General features: G+C 42.8%; 1 non-coding gene across 1 annotated transcript; it reads right to left on the reverse strand.

Annotated features, from left to right (window-relative positions):
* Positions 1-2,001: 2,001 nt before the first annotated feature.
* Positions 2,002-2,076, reverse strand: Trnas-cga (transfer RNA serine (anticodon CGA)). The gene has a single exon. It is a non-coding gene; the product is annotated as a tRNA-Ser (tRNA).
* Positions 2,077-18,266: the final 16,190 nt, after the last annotated feature.

Below are 18,266 nucleotides of genomic sequence, written 5' to 3' on the forward strand. Positions count from 1 at the left end.
ACCTGGTCTTCACAACTGGGGAAATCGTGTTCTTCAAAGGTCGCCAGGGAGGAGTCAAGCTGCATGTCAGTCTTCGTAAAGCTGCTATTTGGGCCTGCACGCAGATGGGGTAGTAGTCAGCAAACGGACAGCACACGGGAAATGGTCGCTCGAGTAGGTGTCAGAAAGAACGGACCACTCAAGAAGATGTGCAAGCTGGGCACTGCGAAAGGATAATTCCACATGGCAGTAAGTGTGCAAGGAGTTGGAAAGGAAAGTGGGTGCTCCACTGTTAAGGCAAAACAGGTTAAGTTGGTTAAGAATGTCAGCCAAGAAAGCACCTGTGTGACAGATCCTGGGAGAACCCCAAAGGGGATGATGTGGATTAAAGTCACCGACTAGCAAAAATTGGGGAGGTAGCTCATCAGTAGTCTGAAGGAAGTCTACCCTGGTGACATCGAATGATGGAGGTACATAAATGGTATAGAGGGAAAAATTCAGGCAGGGAAGGAAAAGGCGAACTGCAACAGCTTGAAGATGGGTAGTTAGGGCGAGGGGTTGACTATGAATGTCATCCTGTACGAGCAACACGATCCCCACCCCCCCACCCCGCATGAGGTGGGAAGTCGACCTCAGGGGAAGGTCAAAATTTATCGGCAAGTAATGTGAAAGCTCAAGCCGGCTGTAAGGGGACAATTTCGTTTCCTGAAGGAAGAATACAAGGGGATCCAGCGATGCTAAAAGCAGCCGTAAATCTTTTTTGTGGGACTGAAGGCAGTGAGCGTTCCATTGAAGGACAGTCATGAGGAAGAAGAGATGTAGGCGCGTCAACTCGGTGGCTGCCGAGTGACAGCCGGTGTAAGTCGCTACTACAGGGCACAGAAGCAGGAGGATCCTGCTCCATGGGGTAGCAGAAGCATCGGCGGGCGTTTGTGGAGTCCAATGCTAAAAAATCATTGGTGGTGCACACCGGCGAGACAGAGGCTGGCCAGGCTAGGGTACCACGTGGTGACACCGTCGAAGAGGACCTAGGAGTTGGCAAAGGAGAAGTCTGTTTGCCTTTGGTGGACTTCTTTGAGCCCTTTTGGTTAGAGGAAGAATGGGTTTTTGGCTGGAGGGACAGAGGAAATCTTCACAGGGGTACTACTCCTGTCCTTTCCACCCTACCAGTTGTGTAGCTGGTGGCTTTGCCCCTTGAGGCGAGAGTTTGAGGGATTTTTGCACAGTTGGACAGGTGATGGCGATGCCACCTTACACTGGGCGATTTGACAACCTCAGATCTGAATTGGAGGTCGCATGTCTGTGTGGCCATGTCCTTCATGGAGTGAGAGGTAACGTTCTAGACGGACGTTAGCCCTTGTCGGATATCTTTAGGAGCAATGGAACGCCGTGATCTTTGGTGTGACGTCATAAGCGCGTGACTGTGTGTGAGTTCGCTCTCAAAGTTTTCATATATTTTTAGGTTTCAGATATATATTTTAACAGTTTTTGTGATAATATTTACTATATAAGTGACATATTAGTGGTTTCTTCATTCACCTCTGCCTTTCTTGTGTTGTGACCTGATATTTGTGTTTCGTATCGAGCAACTTAACCTCTTCCCTGTGTTTACATTCCGCACTGACCAGTTGCAGCTGTAGCGGCGCATCGAAAGCTAAGTACTAATTAATTGTTTGTGTATAGTGGTTTATTTAGTAACTTTAGTTGTCTTCAACCGGTGTTCTTGGTGTTTTCTGGTGAAATAATTTCGGAAGAAATTTTTGGAAACTGCTTTCAGTTTCGTTACTGTGTCATTAGACGTTTGATTTTCTTTCTGTATTAGTCTTTTGTTATATTCTCGTTTGTTGTTGATTAATACTGTCAATAATAGTAGTTACTTCCCTTGTAGAGCAAGTTTGTGATTATTGTAGTCAGTTTTTTAACATCTTATTGTAGTAGCAGAACTTAGATAAAGTAGAATGAGATTTTCACTCTACAGCGGAGAGTGCGCTGATATGAAACTTCCTGGCAGATTAAAACTGTGTGCCCGACCGAGACTCGAACTCGGGACCTTTGCCTTTCGCGGGCAATTGCTCTACCAACTGAGCTACCGAAGCACGACTCACGCCCGGTCTCACAGCTTCACTTCTGCCAGTATCTCGTCTCCTACGTTCCAAACTTTACAGAAGCTCTCCTGCGAACCTTGCAGGACTAGCACTCCTGAAAGAAAGGATATTGCGGAGACATGGCTTAGCCACAGCCTGGGGGATGTTTCCAGAATGAGTGAAAATCTTGCACTTGCCCGCGAAAGGCAAAGGTCCCGAGTTCGAGTCTCGGTCGGGCACACAGTTTTAATCTGCCAGGAAGTTTTAGATAAGGTAGTTTTCTTGTTTCAATAACTGTAAAATTTTACCATGAGTGAGAAGTGTGGGCTTTACCGTAGGTTCGTGAGTAGTGGATTGCGGTGTGAGACTTGTTCGAAGTATTTTCATTGGGGGGAATGCAGTGGGGAAGCCAGTGGGCATTCTGGTGAGATCCTCTCCTGGAACTGCAGGTTATGTAGCAAGAGTAAGTTGATAGAGGAGCAGGAGCGTAAGATCCGTGCCCTTCAGGTGCAGTTGAAAAACGCACAGGAGGAGCTAGATAGGACGAGGAGGGAAAAGGGGGTGGGGAATGGGAGCTGCCTGTTGGCAAGAGATAAGCTAGAAGAAAGAGATATTCAGATAGTTTTACTATTGGTGTTTGCAATAGATATGACCAACCGTCAGAGTCCAGTGGAGAGGAATCTCTAGTAGCTGCAGGTGTAGGAAGTATGCAGCAGACCTCAGCAGTTACGGTGGTTAGAACAGTTGCAAAGTCTAAAAGAAAGAAGAAGGTTCTGCTGTTAGGTAGTTCTCATGGTAGGGGTGTAGGCCAGCAGTTGCAGGAAGTGTTGGGGAGTGAGTACCAGGTTACCAGCATTGTGAAGCCTAAGGTAGGATTGGCTCAGATGACTTAACATAGGGGGTTTATGAAGGGATTTTACTAAAGAGGATCAGGTAGTGATTGTGGGAGTGGGTGTGGCTGGTAAAAGTATTGATAGGGATGGGGAGTATGACATAGATGGTGACCTGGAAAAGATAGCCACTCAGACTGGCTACACGAATGTGCATTTCGTGGAACTGTTTCAGCGTCACGATCGGCCTCATCTTAATACAGCCGTCAGGCGTAATAACATGAGACTAGGGGGTGCGCTGATGACAGAAGGCATGAGTCACATTTCAGTGGTGTCGGTGGAGTCTATCAGCAGGACGGGTTTCACTAGACATGGCCTTCACCTCAACAGGTATGGAAAGGGGTGGTTGGCAAAGCTCATAGGTGACAGCATAGGTGTGGGTGGTGGGATCACTCATGGGAAAATTCCTGTAGTAGTGGGTGTTAGAGCTGTACCTTTTTTAGACTGAAGCCAGTTGATAGGTATTCCTGCTTAAGGGAAGTCTCTCTAACAAAGAAACCACTTTCGACTTAGCTTAGGTATCTGATTAATGAGGGAATTAGTATATTCCATCAAAATATACAAGGTATTATAGATAAAGTTATTGAACTGCTTATAGATGTTGACTCTGAAATTATTGGTATATCTGAACACTTCTTAAATAAGGAGATAATTCAGAGGTTTCTTTTACTAGGATACAGGTTGGCTGGCAGCTTTTCTAGGAGCTCTTTGCGGTGTGGGGGAGTAGCCATGTATGTGAAAAACGGTATCCCATTTGAGTCAATTGATGTTTCAAAGTACTGCAATGAAAATGTTTGAACGTTGAGCAGGTGTGGTTACATTTAACGGAGCTAAACTTCTAACTGTTGTTATTTGTAGAGCCCCAGACTCCGATTTCACAAAATTTTTGCTGAAGCTAGAGGAGGTTCTTGGTTCACTTTATAGGAAATACAAAAAGTTAGTTATATGTGGTGACTTCAATATTAATTGTATAAGTGATTGTGTAAGGAAAAGGATGCTGGTAGACCTCCTTAATTCATATAATCTTATGCAAACCGTATTCTTTCCAACGAAAGTGCAAGGGAACAGTAAAACAACCATAGACAACATTTTTGTTCATTCCTCATTACTAGAAGGGCATTCTGCTAGCGAAAAGGTGAATGGCCTTTCAGATCATGATGAACAAATTTTAACTCTAAAAGATTTTTGTGCTGCACACATGTTAAATATAGTTATCAACTCTTTAGGAAAGCTGATCCAGTTGCTTTAGAGACCTTTGTAAACCTTATCAAGGAACAAGAGTGGCAAGATGTTTATAGTGCTGATACAGTAGACAATTAATATTATGCTTTCCTGAAGACTTTTCTCGTGCTCTTTGAAAGTTGCTTTCCGTTAGAACGTTCAAAACAGGGTACTAGCACAAACACGCAGCCTGGGAGACTGACTAGAGCGATACGAATATCCTGTAGAACAAAGTGGCAATTATATCAAAATCTAAATGCAGCAGCCCATTACAAACAGTATTGTAACGTGCTTAAAAAGTTATTAGGAAGACAAAAACTATGTGGTATGCAGATAGAACAGATAAGTCTCAGGATAAAATTAAAACCATATGGTCAGTCGTAAAGGAAGTGGCTGGTCTGCAGAGACAGGTCGAGGATATAGAATCAGTGTGTAGTGGGAATGTCCGTGTTACTGATAAGTCGCATATATGTACAGTATTTAATAATCACTTTCTGAATATAGCAGATGAACTAAATAAAAACCTAGTCCCAACAGGGAATCATATAGCGCTCGTAGAAAAAAGTGTTCCGAGACTGTTACCTGAAATGCTCCTCCATGATACTGACAAGAGGGAGATTGAGTTAGTAATTAAATCACTAAAGACCAAAAACTCTCATGGATATGACGGGATATCTAGCAGAATACTGAAGTAGTGTTCTATTTATGTTAGGCCAGTACTTAGCCATATCTGTAACTTTTTCTTTAGGAGTGGTCTGTTTCCTGGCTGATTAAAGTACTAGGTAGTGAAGCCACTATAAAACGGGAGACATTGATAATGTTGACAATTTTAGACCTATTTCTATGCCATCGGTGTTTGCTAAAGTTATCGAGAGGGTTGTATATACAAGGTTACTGGAGCATTTAAATTCAGATAATTTGCTGTCAAATGTACAATTTGGTTTTACAAATGGTTTAACAACTGAAAATTCTATATTCTCTTTTTCTCTGTGAGGTTTTGGATGGATTAAATAAAAGGTTGCGAACGCTAGATGTTTTCTTTGATTTAACGAAGGCTTTTGATTGTGTTGACCACAAAATATTACTACAGAAGTGGGACCATTATGGAGTAAGGGGAGTAGCTTACAACTGGTTCGCCTCTTACTTTAAGAACAGGAAGCAGAAGGTAATTCTCCGCAATATTGAGAGTGGTAGTGATGTTCAGTGCCAATGGGGCACTGTTAAGTGAGGCGTTCCCCAAGGGTCGGTGCTGGGGCCACTGCTGTTTCTTATCTATGTAAATGATATGCCTTGTAGTATTACAGGTGATTCAAAAATATTTCTGTTTGCTGATGACACCAGCTTGGTAGTGTAGGATCTTGTGTGTAGTACTGAAACAGTATCAAATAATGTTGATCATGAAATAAGTTCCTGGCTTGTGGAAAATAATTTGATGCTAAATCACAGTAAGACTCCGTTTTTACAGTTTCTAACTCACAATTCAACAAGAACCGATATTTTGATCAGACAGAATGGGCATATTATAAGCGAGACGGAGCAGTTCAAGTTCCTAGGCGTTCGGATAGATAGTAAGCTGTTGTGGAAAGTCCATGTTCAGGATCTTGTTCAGAAACTAAATGCTGCTTTATTTACCATTAGAACAGTATCTGAAATAAGTGACACTTCAACACGAAAAGTAGTCTACTTCGCATATTTTCATACGCTTATGTCGTAAGGTATTATTTTTTGGGGTAATTCTTCTGATTCAAAAAGGGTATTTTTGGCTCAAAAACGGGCTGTTCGAGTTATTTGTGGTGTAAGTTCGAAAACCTCTTGTCGACCCCTATTAAATATTCTGGGAATTCTGACATTGCCCTCACAGTATATATTTTCTTTAATGTCGTTTGTTGTTAGCAATATTAGCTTATTTCCAATAGTTAGCAGCTTTCACTCAATTAATACTAGGCAGAAATCAAATCTGCATGTGGAATACACTTCCTTGACTCTTGTGCAGAAAGGAGTGCAGTATTCTGCTGCATCCATTTTCAATAAGCTACCACAAGAACTCAAAAATCTTAGCGGTAGCCCAAACACTTTACTTCTAAGTCTAAACTGAAGAGTTTCCTCATGGCTCACTCCTTCTATTCTGTCGAGGAATTCCTGGAAGAGCTGAAAATTAAATTCCAGTGTTACATTGTTGATTTTCTTTGTGTAAACTTACGAATTGTCGCCTGAATATGTTACTTACATTTCATTTTATCTGTTTCTATTATCATGTTATAATTTCATGTATTGACTCGTTCCATGACCATGGAGACTTCTCCTTAATTTGGTCCCACGGAACAATAAATAAATAAATAAGAACAGAACTGTATGTACCAGACGGGAGAACCCAGGGTTTGCGACTAGCCAGTAACTTGCAGCGACTGAGTAAGGCAGTTTTTCCTTTACGCAGATCTCTTGAACAGCCCGCCCATCAAGATACATGGCATAATCTCGAAAGGAGGCCGCATGGCCGGCATTGCAATTGATACTGTGGAGAGGAGGAGGTGGACAATCGCCCTCGTGTGCATCCCTACCACAAGTGACACATTTGGCTGGGTGTCGACAAGACGTTCTAGTGAGGTTGAACGATGACACTGGTAGCAGCACATCAGGTTCGGAATGTACGACCAGACTGTGAAAATTTCATAGCCTGCTTTAAGTTGGACGGAAGCACCAGTGTATGAAAGGTCAGAAAGAGAGTGCAGGTGGGCACTAAGGAGGAATCAACCTTTTTCATTACACGATGGATGGCAATGACACCCGGGTCAGAGAGGTAAGATTGGATTTCAGCCTGGTGTAAATTACACCACAGGAAGAATTCAAAGTTCTATGAGCCTCCAGACGAACAGGGTAGCAGTGGAAAAGTGAGGCACCAAGCAGTTGTTGTGCTTGAAAATCAGAAGCGGTCTCTAAAAGCAAAGTGCCATTCTGTAAACGAGAGCAGGATTTCACAGGGCAAGTAATTGCATCAATACCTTTCTGAATAACACACAGAAGAAATGACAAAGGACTGACCCTCTTCAGTATGTGAGACCACGAGGAAACGTGGTACAGCGAGAAGGGTCCGTGAATCATTAGTCTCATTACGTTCACGTTTAGCAGATGTTGAGTGGAAAGATGATTGACTCATCACGAGGAAATCCCCTATGATTACCAGCATCTCCAATGGCGCGTTCCTACCAACTGGGGGCCCCCTCAACATGGGGCGCACTCATCTTAGGTGATTGCACACACCTCAGGTCACTCCTCCCAAACATCTGACAGAGTGACCAATGGACAATTTGGGAAGGTTGCAGGTCAGACAATCACCTCTCCCTGAGCCTGGCCTGTATCAGGGGCTATGTGCGAACCCGACCTGTCGACCCAGGTCTGGCAATTAAGTGTTACCCAGTCACCTGTTACCTGTCAGATGCGTGGGCCGGCCTTCAGCACCTCACAGGGAGGAAGATGGAAAAAGAGGATCCTCAAACGCAGAACCGGAGGTATGAGAGGAGAAGGGAAACAAAGAAAGGAAAAGGGAGTGAAAAACAAAGGTGGGACTGTTTGTACGTCAGTGACAGGATGCAGAACATTCCCAATATCACCCGAGACATGTTCCAAGGGAAGGGAAAACGAATAGCAAGAGGACAGACAAGCAGCAGAGAAGGGGAAAATCCTGCAAAGGCTGGGGCCTTGTGGTAGCGAAGCACGAGCCCAGTAAAGAGTGGCGATGCCCCTTGGGGGGTCTCTGAAAGGTGGCAGCGTGCAGCCATTCTGCTGCGTGTCTGTGCTATATGTGTTACTAGTGATCCAGCCTCTGCTCTTTTGTGAAAGGGACTGGTACAATTAAAATTAAGGCCCAGTCTCCTCAGCCAACCTATAAAATGAGCGATATTTACAAGTCTTTTTTGGGAAAAACTAATGTAGCATTGAACGGAAATCTTTTTGTATATTTTTATTCGTTGTTGGACAAATGTTTTTGCGTTTGTTAAGAAATTTTCTCAATCTATAAGACATTATGTATGCAGCAATAGCATAGTTTTTTCTTATGTTTGAAAAACTAATAAAGTGGCGACGTCTGAAAGAAAGATATACACTGAAGAGCCAAAGAAATGATACACTTGCTTAATATCGTGTAGGGCACCAGCGAGCACGCAGAAGTGTCGCAACACGACAGCATGCACTCGACTAATGTCTGAAGAAGTGCTGGAGGTAATTGGCACCATGAATCCAGCAGAGCTGTCAATAAATCCTGAAGAATACGATGGGGTGGAGGTCTCTTCTGAACAGCACGTCGCAAGGAGTCCCAGATATGCTGAATAATGTTCATGTCTGGGGAGTTTGGTGAGCAGCGGAAGTGTTTAAACTCATAAGAGTTTTCCTGGGACCACTCTGTAGCAATTCTTGACGTGTGAGGTGTCGCATTGTCCTGCTGGAATTGCCCAAGTCCGTCGGAATGCACAATGGACATGAATGGATTCAGTTGATCAGAGAGGATACTGAAGTATGTGTCACCTGTCAGAGTCGTATCTACACGTATCAGGACTCCCATATGACTCAAACTTCCACGTGCTTGAACATTCCCCTGCTGATATCTAAGGTCCATGGCTTCATGAAGTTGTCTCCATACCAGTATACATCCACCCACTCGATACAATTTGAAACGAAACTCGTCCAACCAGGCAACATGCTCTCACTCATCAACAGTTCAATGTCGATGGTGACGAGCCCAGGCGAGGCGTAAAGCTTTGTGTCGTGCAGTCATCAAGGGTGCACGAGTGAGCCGTCGGTTCCGAAAGCCCATACCGATGATTCGTTGAATGGTTCGCGGTCTGACACTGGTCGATGACTCAGCATTGAAATCTGCAGAAATTTGCGGAATGGTTTCTCTTACGTCACGTTGACCGATTCTCTTCAGACGTCGTTGGTTCCATTCTTGCTGGATCTTTCTCCGGCCGCAGCAATGTCGGAGATTTGATGTTTTGCCGGATTCCTGATATTCAGGGTAAATTAGTGGAATGACCGTACGGGAAAATCACTACTTCATCTACACCTCGCAGATGCTGTGTCCCGTCACTCGTGCGCAGACTATAGCACCACGTTCAAACTCATTTAATTCTTGATAACCTGCCATTGTAGCAGCAGTAACCGATCTAACAACTGGGCCAAACAGTTGTTGTCTTATGTAGGCGTTGACGACTTGCAGCACCGTATTGTGCCTGTTTACGTACCTCTGTATTTGAATACGCATGCCTATACCAGTTTCCTTGGCGGTGCAGTGTAGTCTTGTCGTAAGTTTTCGGTCTCGTTTGTTGCTGTAACTAATGAATATATTAAATAAAGTTAGCCTATTACTGCTTGCGGACATGCACGATGAGTAATCCAACCAAGTGTCAGAAGGATATCTCTATTAGTGTGCCCAAAGTCTATGCCATCAGCTTCAGATACAGTGTATTTCAGAGACTCCTGGATAGTTTGTGAAATTAATTGCTTCTAGTGATTGTTCTACGATCGTGTAATCATACAATAAAGGGTCTTTCTGTCTATGTACACGCAATATTTTACACTTGTTTATGTTTAGAGTCAGTTGCCATTTCCTGCACCAAGCGTCGATCCCCTAAAGGCCTTTCTGTTTTTCGCTACAATTTTCTACCGTTCCTATTTCTGTAAATACTACGTAATCACCTGTGAAAGGACTCCTTAAACTTTCGGTATTTACATATATTGTTAAAAGTAATGGTCCTATAACACACTGTTCGGGCATTCCCGTAGTTACTTTCACATCTGATGACTTCACTCCGTTGAGAATGACATGCTGTGTTCTGTTTGCTAGAAACTCTTCAGTCTAAAGACACAGTTGGTCTGACATTGAAAGCTCTCGTATTTTGTTCATCAGGCGGCAGTTAGGAACTTCAGCCAACGCCTTCCTGAAGTCAAGGAATGAGCCATCTCTGAGGCCATGTGTATCTACCGTTTTCTCGGCCTCTTGCACTAACAGATCGAGCGGGTCTAACTCGACCGTTATTGTCAGAACACATGTTGATTCCTGGAGAGGAGATTATAGGCCTCCGGAAGTGTAGTAATTCTGAAACAGTCCGACGTCAGAGATACACGTCTATAATTCTGTGCTTCTGTTCGACGACCCTTATTGAAAACCGGAAAGATCTATCATGTTTCCCAAGCATCAGGGAGACTTCGCTCCTCCAGAAAACTACGGTAGACTGCTGCTAGCAGAGGGACAAGTTGTTTCGCATTCTCTATGTAGAATCGAATTGGTATTCGTTATGTCCAGTATCCCTGAGAAACCCAAAAGTTTCGAGGTAGAGTTGCTTATTCTATGTAATTTGAAATAGTATATATTTTTAAAAAATACTGTTTACTATATTTTTGCTCTCATGGATGAAAGCGTATTGATGGAAGAGACCAAGGACGTTGTAAGTTCCTCAGCAAGTGGCGGTATCGATGCAGGATAACTATCGGCTACAAAACTCGGCCGCCGGCTACGGTGAGACGTCGTCTTTTCGTCGCCATTGCCGCTACACTCCCAGAACAACATCGTTCCACTCTTCTGGACTATGCCGAATTCGTCATTTGCTCCTGCTGTAGGCTTTTGTCAGCAGTGATGAAGTACAGGCGATGTACTCGGAATCATTTCCTTTCTATATCTATGTTTCTGCCAGCTGTTTCTTCTGGATCACGCTGAACTTGAGCAAGTGATTATCAAGTGATGTATGTTAATGCTCTGGAAATGTTCATGTCAGTTCTTTCTACTTCGTTCATTCACTTGTGCACTTCAATTTTTGATAGAAAAATATAGCCATTTGACTGTTGGTCGTAGCGCTACATGAAAAATTGTCAGAAATTTGTCAAAAATCCCCTTATTGTCCTTTATTGTAATTTTATTTCAGTTTTAGAAAACTTTGTGATGCAAATAAATGAACAATGTTTAAGCCAATGGCACGGTTATCGTACGTTTCGCCCTTGAAGAGGTAGCGTTAGCAACGACAGCTAGACTTGAAAATAGAAAGGCGCCCGGCCAGTATGGAATACATAACGAAACTCTTAAAAATACTGTCACACGGATCATACATTTAACAGCGGTGTAAGGCGCTAAGACTAACGATGAATGCAAATGCAACTTTATGACAATAAATTAATACGCATCTCACCCTGATGAATATGTAAAAGGCACAAAAACTGTGATACTTAAATATAAATGTGCACATATATTTTGCTGCTGTATTAGACACAATGATTATATCTGGCGTGTTATGCTGTATTCAATCACATATTCGTTATTTTAACATGCAAGTAAAGTTCGAACACAATTTGAACTCACATCTCACCTTGTTCCCCACAGTTTATGCAGTAAAAAGTAAAGACTGTCAATGCTGTTCTACAGTTTATAGTTAGCAATCATACAATGGTCTATCTTAATTCTGACCACATGGTTCCGAAATCATGTAATGAATACAGTTAACAAAATTTTCTCGCATTGCAGTTTTCAGAAGGAAGGTCTGTTTAAAATAATATTCCAAACAGGACATATAGGGGGCATTTGATGAACAAGAGTGGAACACATTATGGTAAGTTAGCAAACATCAGCATAAAAGGTCCGGGAAAATTTAGTCTCAATAAACTTTCAATTAAATGACATTGTGTTCTTCACATTTCACACATGGTTCTACCTAAAATACATCAGTCTGGACTCTGCGTATCACTAACCACAGTTAACAAAATCTAAGTCCATTTAAGTTGTGTATGCAAAGTGCTCTATTCCATTCATAGATAATGAAAAAAAACATAACGACAGGAAGTCTTAAGGACGTTTCCCACAAAGGCCTTAGTTTTCCGGAATTAATGTAAAAATGCAAATCTCTCGAAATTAAACGCTCTTTGGCGTAAGTCCACATCAGTACAGTATTAGATGAAAAAGATGTCTCTATGACGCAATCACCCACGTATTAAGAATAATACACACGAAAAACGAGCGATATATACTCAGTTGCGACTATAATCGAAATCGCGGGTGCTTCTGATAATCTTTCCTGGCTTGCGTTGTTCGCTAGGTTGAGTGAGTTGCAACTGCCCTGTATCACAGTTTATAGATCGGTGCAAAAATAGGACAGTAGAGAAGGAAGCAGGATACTAGAAAGTCGTCAAGAAAGTAACGAAAGGATATCTGCAAGGCTCAGTCTGTGGACGGATATTTCGGGACATTGCTTTCAAGTCGCTCCTAAGCAATTTAGTTGTGGATGACATGGCTAACGGGATAGTCGATTTGTCATTGTATCTGCAAACTCACGAGAACACCTAGAAAACGAAACTACAAAATTTCTCATTACTATAAGTAACAGCTGTTGAGCCGTTGCACGATCCATAGATCGCGCCACGTCTCCCGGAACACAGTCTTCGGCGTGAAGGGGGCGTGGCGCATTTGTCACGAGCGCTGTTGAGGCGCTCCTGAGAAGTGCAAATAAAAATCTTGATACAAATGATGTTCAATCCGTATTGGGCCTGGTCCTTCCACTCCCAGGCAACCTTATGCCAGTAGTAAATACCAGCTGTAGCCAAAACAAACTCCAAATTGCAGCAAACAAAACATTGTGTTTGTTACTAAAAGGGCCATTGAAATGGGACCTAACTATGATACTGAAAAACATTAACAAAAAAAAGAAAACAAGGAACACGATTCTTTTATGTATGTGGTTGATAGACCATTCATGATCCAGCAGCTGTAAAGAAACATGCAGAAATTGAAGTTCAGACATTAGCAGCAATCAGGCATCAAAATAAATTTAATGGGGACAAGTGATAGTTTAGACTGAGACCCGAACCTGGATTTCCTGCTTCACGTTAGCTGTCACCTTAACTGCTTAGGCTACCCAAGCATGATTCCCATCGAACCCAAATACTACACATATACTAGATACGTAGAGTCCCCTGCCACTACCCTCAGTGCTCGCAATTAGAGCTTAACATTAGAGGTAGTGGACTTCGCCATACCCTTAATAGTACCATGTGAGTAACTTTTGACCCACAGTAGGAAACCAACGATTTATTTGTATTTGGGTGGTGTTTTGAGTGTCGACATGTAGACAAAACGTTCATGAAGATTCTAAACTGTAACCAAAGGATAATTTGCTGTCTAAAATGAATATTACACTGTCAAACATAAATGTTCATAACTAAACTTCTATATTTTCAGTTTTACAGAGGAAATTGCACAGTTTTTCATCATTCATCGTTGAAACAAGTAAGTAAATCAATGTTACAATGTTTTTATTTTTCTTTATAGGTTGGAACAGAGTCAAAACATACTGTTTATGTGACTACCAACAGTATTATTTCTTTTACAGACAAGTAAGTTAAGTTCACAGTATTTGTGAAAATTTCTAAAACGCAGCATTTGACTAAAATGCTCTGCGTATTTTCTTGCTTATTGCACTCAAGGAACTAAAACATAAGAACAAATAACCTCAGCGTATAATTGTAAATATTTGGAAATATTTAGGAACAAGAGTTGACAGAACTGTCTAACCTGGGATGAGCTCACAGTATAGACATTCGACAAGAGTTTGTACTTGGCAACTTTTGCACACATATTTGCTACACTTGTAGCGTGCATTTGATGTCTTACTTCCCTTTTGTTGTTTGCAGGAAACCTGAATTTCACAACGTCTTCTATTTCCATATTGGCCAGTGCCAGTGTCGAGTGCCTGCAATGGGAGACTAGCTCCTCTCTGCAGTGTATAGAGAGCAACAAGCTCATCTGCTACTCTGGGGATATAGTCTCGGCTTGAAGTCTTCTTAGAGATAAATAACTAAAAAACCATGTGCACATTGATTATGGCAAATATTGCAAAGACATGCACAGGCCATCGTTGCGTGGGAGCTCGGACACTGTGATGTCTAGCCATTTGGTCAACTTTATCGACTCCACCTTCACAGTTTCTAGGAGTTTCTTCTTGTTATCCTCATTCACCTGACATCCAGCATGATGTTACTCAGAATAAGGACTTTTCTTCCTTTTCTCTTGGTATACTGTGAAAAGATTGTTGCCTGAATTGTACACGTGAGTTGTATACAAAGCATCTTCTCCATTTTGTGCCACAGGAGGGACCTCTTTCAGTGATCTCCTAAGGGTGCCAACTAAACTTGTTCCTTTTTGCTTCATTTCCTCCAGAGAGTTTCACAGAGGTGAAGAAGTTGTCAGGCACGATGTTACGACCACAGCTGAGAAATGGCTGCGCCAGCTTCATACCGATGTTGTGACCAAGAACCTCGTCTGGATCACGAGATTCATGTTTGGCATGGTAAGGGAATCCATTCAGGATGTAGCACTTGTCAGCATCACATAAAAGCCAGTATTTTATGCCATATTCATCAGGTTCGTTCAGAATGTACTTTATGAACAAGCACCTGCTCTGGTAAGGACAGAGTTGCTCGAGGACAGTTGTGTGCTCCCCTAGCTTGTAGCAGGCAATACAACTCACTAAATAGATTCCATATTTCTGGAGTAAGTCAAAATCTATCAGTTTCCTTGTGTTGTCTTCTTTACGACATAGAATCAGACCTAAGACGACTGCATTTTTCTGCTAATCTGTTCCCGGAAATGGTGCTGTGAAAGAAAAGAGGTCTCCACTTATTGCTCCGTATGTCTTTTTATAAAAACTCCGAGCGCCATATGCTCCACGAGTGTAGAGTACTTGAATGGAAGAATCAGTTTCTTCCAGACTTAGGGACCAGTCATTATTACCAACTGTGCCTAAGCATTTTCATCAGTGTACTTTTTTATCAGTTTCAAGATCGTGTCGCTGACATACAGCCGCAACACAATGTGTGGCGAGTCGTCTGCGACATGTCGTTTGCCCTGCCCCGTCGGCCTGGGCGTCTCCCGCAACACATTCTGGGTGCTGCGCCTATCTGCTGTGTTGCCTAACTCAATACGTGGCCACTTGGATCTCTTAACTTCCTCGCCAGCAAGTGGATGCCACAACGTGCATCTTCTTCGTCGTCCACTGTGAGCTGCTGAACTATGTCTCGCACCCAGTGTACTGTGACAAACTCCATTTCTCGCCGCTCTGTCAACTGCACCCGCTGCCAATCCGCCGCCGTCTTGTGAGTCGTCCGCCGCACAACACCTGGATCATCGGCATTGTCTGCTGAAAATCACTCATATGTCAAAATTCTTTGTAACTGGTGAGGGATAGGGAATGACGGGAAAAACACCGGCCATGGCACAATATAAATTACGCGTTTACATTATATGATCAGTGGTATTGCGTTTGACTTTTGAAAAAAGATCCACTGATCAGTGACTTACCGACTCCAGCAGGTGGACTGCGAACTCATTGATTCAAAAACGTATTCACAGTTGTTCATGCTTACGTTGTACAAGTGGTAGGTCATCAAAAGAAGAAGGATCAGAGTCTGCTTACTTGCCATTTGGTGAATCTGAAACGCGTGAGTGAGCAGTTTCCGCTGGAACAGAGTCATCGTCGTCCTCCTCCGCATTCGTCTCATTACCGGATTCATCACTTAATTACGTTGGTGAAATGTTCTCGAGAAAGTAGAGAATCTCGTCTTCTTTAAGGTCATGTCTTTTGTAGCTTCAATGACGCGAACTCGTGAAAATAAGCTGTAAGCTCATGTAGAAGACTTCACGACTGCCTGAGCCCGGTTGGTTTGACCACACACGAGGATACACTGACAGGAAACTTCCGTAAGAGCGAAGCGCATGACATCTGACAGCTGCGTAGGAGGTAGGGAGCGGTGCTTCTCCACTGTATAATATGTTGCTCTATGGCTTCTCAGTATCACTCCATAAGTCTGCGTGATGCCAGTCCGTAGAAAATAGAAAGCTACGCTTACGTAAAGTATCACCCGACCGCCGAATTCTTCATATTTCACGTTTTTTTGTGGCCCCTAACTCTCGTAATATACTCCAGCATCTCGTCAATAACGCCAAGGCACGCCAAGAAACTAGCGTCTAAAAACCGGTGTTACTGAAATAAAGTTGTGTTAAAATGCGTATGGGCCAAAAGTCACCCACGTGGTACTACTGGTATAACAGGTAAATTTTTCGTACTTCTAGGTGGGCTAGGGGGATGAAAGTTTAGGAAATTGTACAATCACATAAATAATGGACAGTCATGGGAGTGTTTAGTACTGTGATGATTATGGAGGGGGTCAAATACGACCCAAGTGGTACTGCAAAATTACAGGAAATTGCGTGTAATAGCATGTACACTCCTAAAAGTATCTTATGGCATACAAGATAGTTATCACTAAGCATTCTGAAAGTGTGAAATGCGGCAAACATTTTGCCTTGGTTCCATCAATAGTTAGAATATATTTTTCGTTATGATGCTGACGACGGAGAAAATCGGTATAAAAATGTTAAACAAATGACTACTGCATTGGCTCATTACTTAGCTTGCATTTATCGCGAATCTTTTGCCCAAATTAAAGTCCCGAACGACTGGAAAAAAGCGCAGGTGACGCCTGTATATAAGAAGGGATGAAGGACGGATCCTCAAAATTACAGACCAATATCCTTAACATCGATTTGTTGCAGCATTATCGAACATATTCTCAGTTCGAATATAATGAATTTGCTTGAGACAGAGAAGTTGCTCTCCATGCATCATCACGGCTTTAGAAAGCATCGCTCCAGCGAAATGCAACTCGCCCTTTTTTCACATGATATCTTGCGAACCATCGATGAAGGGTATCAGACGGATGCCATATTCCTTGACTTCCGGAAAGCGTTTGACTCGGTGCCCCACTGCAGACTCCTAACTAAGGTACGAGCATATGGGACTAGTTGCCAAGTATGTGAGTGGCTCGAAGACTTCTTAAGTAATAGAACCCAGTACGTTGTCCTCGACGGTGAGTGTTCACCGGAAGTGTGGGTAACATATGGAGTGCCCCAGGGAAGTGTGGTAGGTCCGCTGTTGTTTTCTATCTACATAAATGACCTTTTGGATAGGGTGGATAGCAATGTGCGGCTGTTTGCTGATGATGCTGTGGTGCACGGGAATGTGTCGTCGGTTAGTGACTGTAGGAGGATGCTAGATGACTTGGACAGGATTTGTGATTGGTGTAAAGAACGGCAACTAACTCTAAATATAGATAAATGTAAATTAATGCAGATGAATAGGAAAAAGAATCCCGTAACGTTTGAATACTCCATTAGTAGTGTAGCGCTTGACACAGTCACGTCGATTAAATATTTGAGCGTAACATTGCAGAGCGATATGAAATGGGACAAGCATGTAATGGCAGTTGTGGGGAAGGCAGATAGTCGTCTTCGGTTCATTGGTAGCATTTTGGGAAGATGTGATTCCTATGTAATGGAGACCGCTTATAAAACCCTAATACGATCTATTCTTGAGTACTGCTCGAGCGTTTGGGATCCCTATCAAGTCGGATTGAAGGAGGACATAGAAGCAATTCAGAGACGGGCTGCTATATTTGTTACTGGTAGGTTTGATCATCACGCGAGTGTTACGGAAATGCTTCAGGAACTCGGGTGGGAGTCTCTAGAGGAAAGGAGGCATTCTTTTCGTGAACCGCTACTGAGGAAATTTAGAGAACCAGAATTTGAGGCTGACTGCAGTACAATTTTACTGCCACCAACTTATATTTCGCGGAAAGACCACAAAGATAACATAGGGTAGATTAGGGCTCGTACAGAGGCATATAGGCAGTCATTTTTCCCTCGTTCTGTTTGGGAGTGGAACAGGGAGAGAAGATCCTAGTTGTGGTACGAGGTCGCCTCCGCCACGCACCGTATGGTGGATTGCGGAGTATGTATGTACATGTAGATGACTGAAGTCGCGTACCCTGTACAATTTTTATTCCTCATTTTATTAACCCAGTGATGGCTTTTATTAGAATATGAGTGAATATGGGGTGAGTGCGAATGTGCAGAGCAGTGGATTTGAGGCAGAGCAACAGATTATGCCTCTGCCAATCATTTTGGTGACCGGTGGACAGGATCGCGACCTGGTTGTGATAAGATTCTTGGGAGTGATGTCAGCCTGGAACCATAGCGGGGCAACGACCATTGTCCTGGCACACG

Source organism: Schistocerca cancellata, chromosome 3 (genome assembly GCF_023864275.1).
Source record: "Schistocerca cancellata isolate TAMUIC-IGC-003103 chromosome 3, iqSchCanc2.1, whole genome shotgun sequence".
Classification (NCBI taxonomy): Eukaryota; Metazoa; Arthropoda; class Insecta; order Orthoptera; family Acrididae; genus Schistocerca; species Schistocerca cancellata.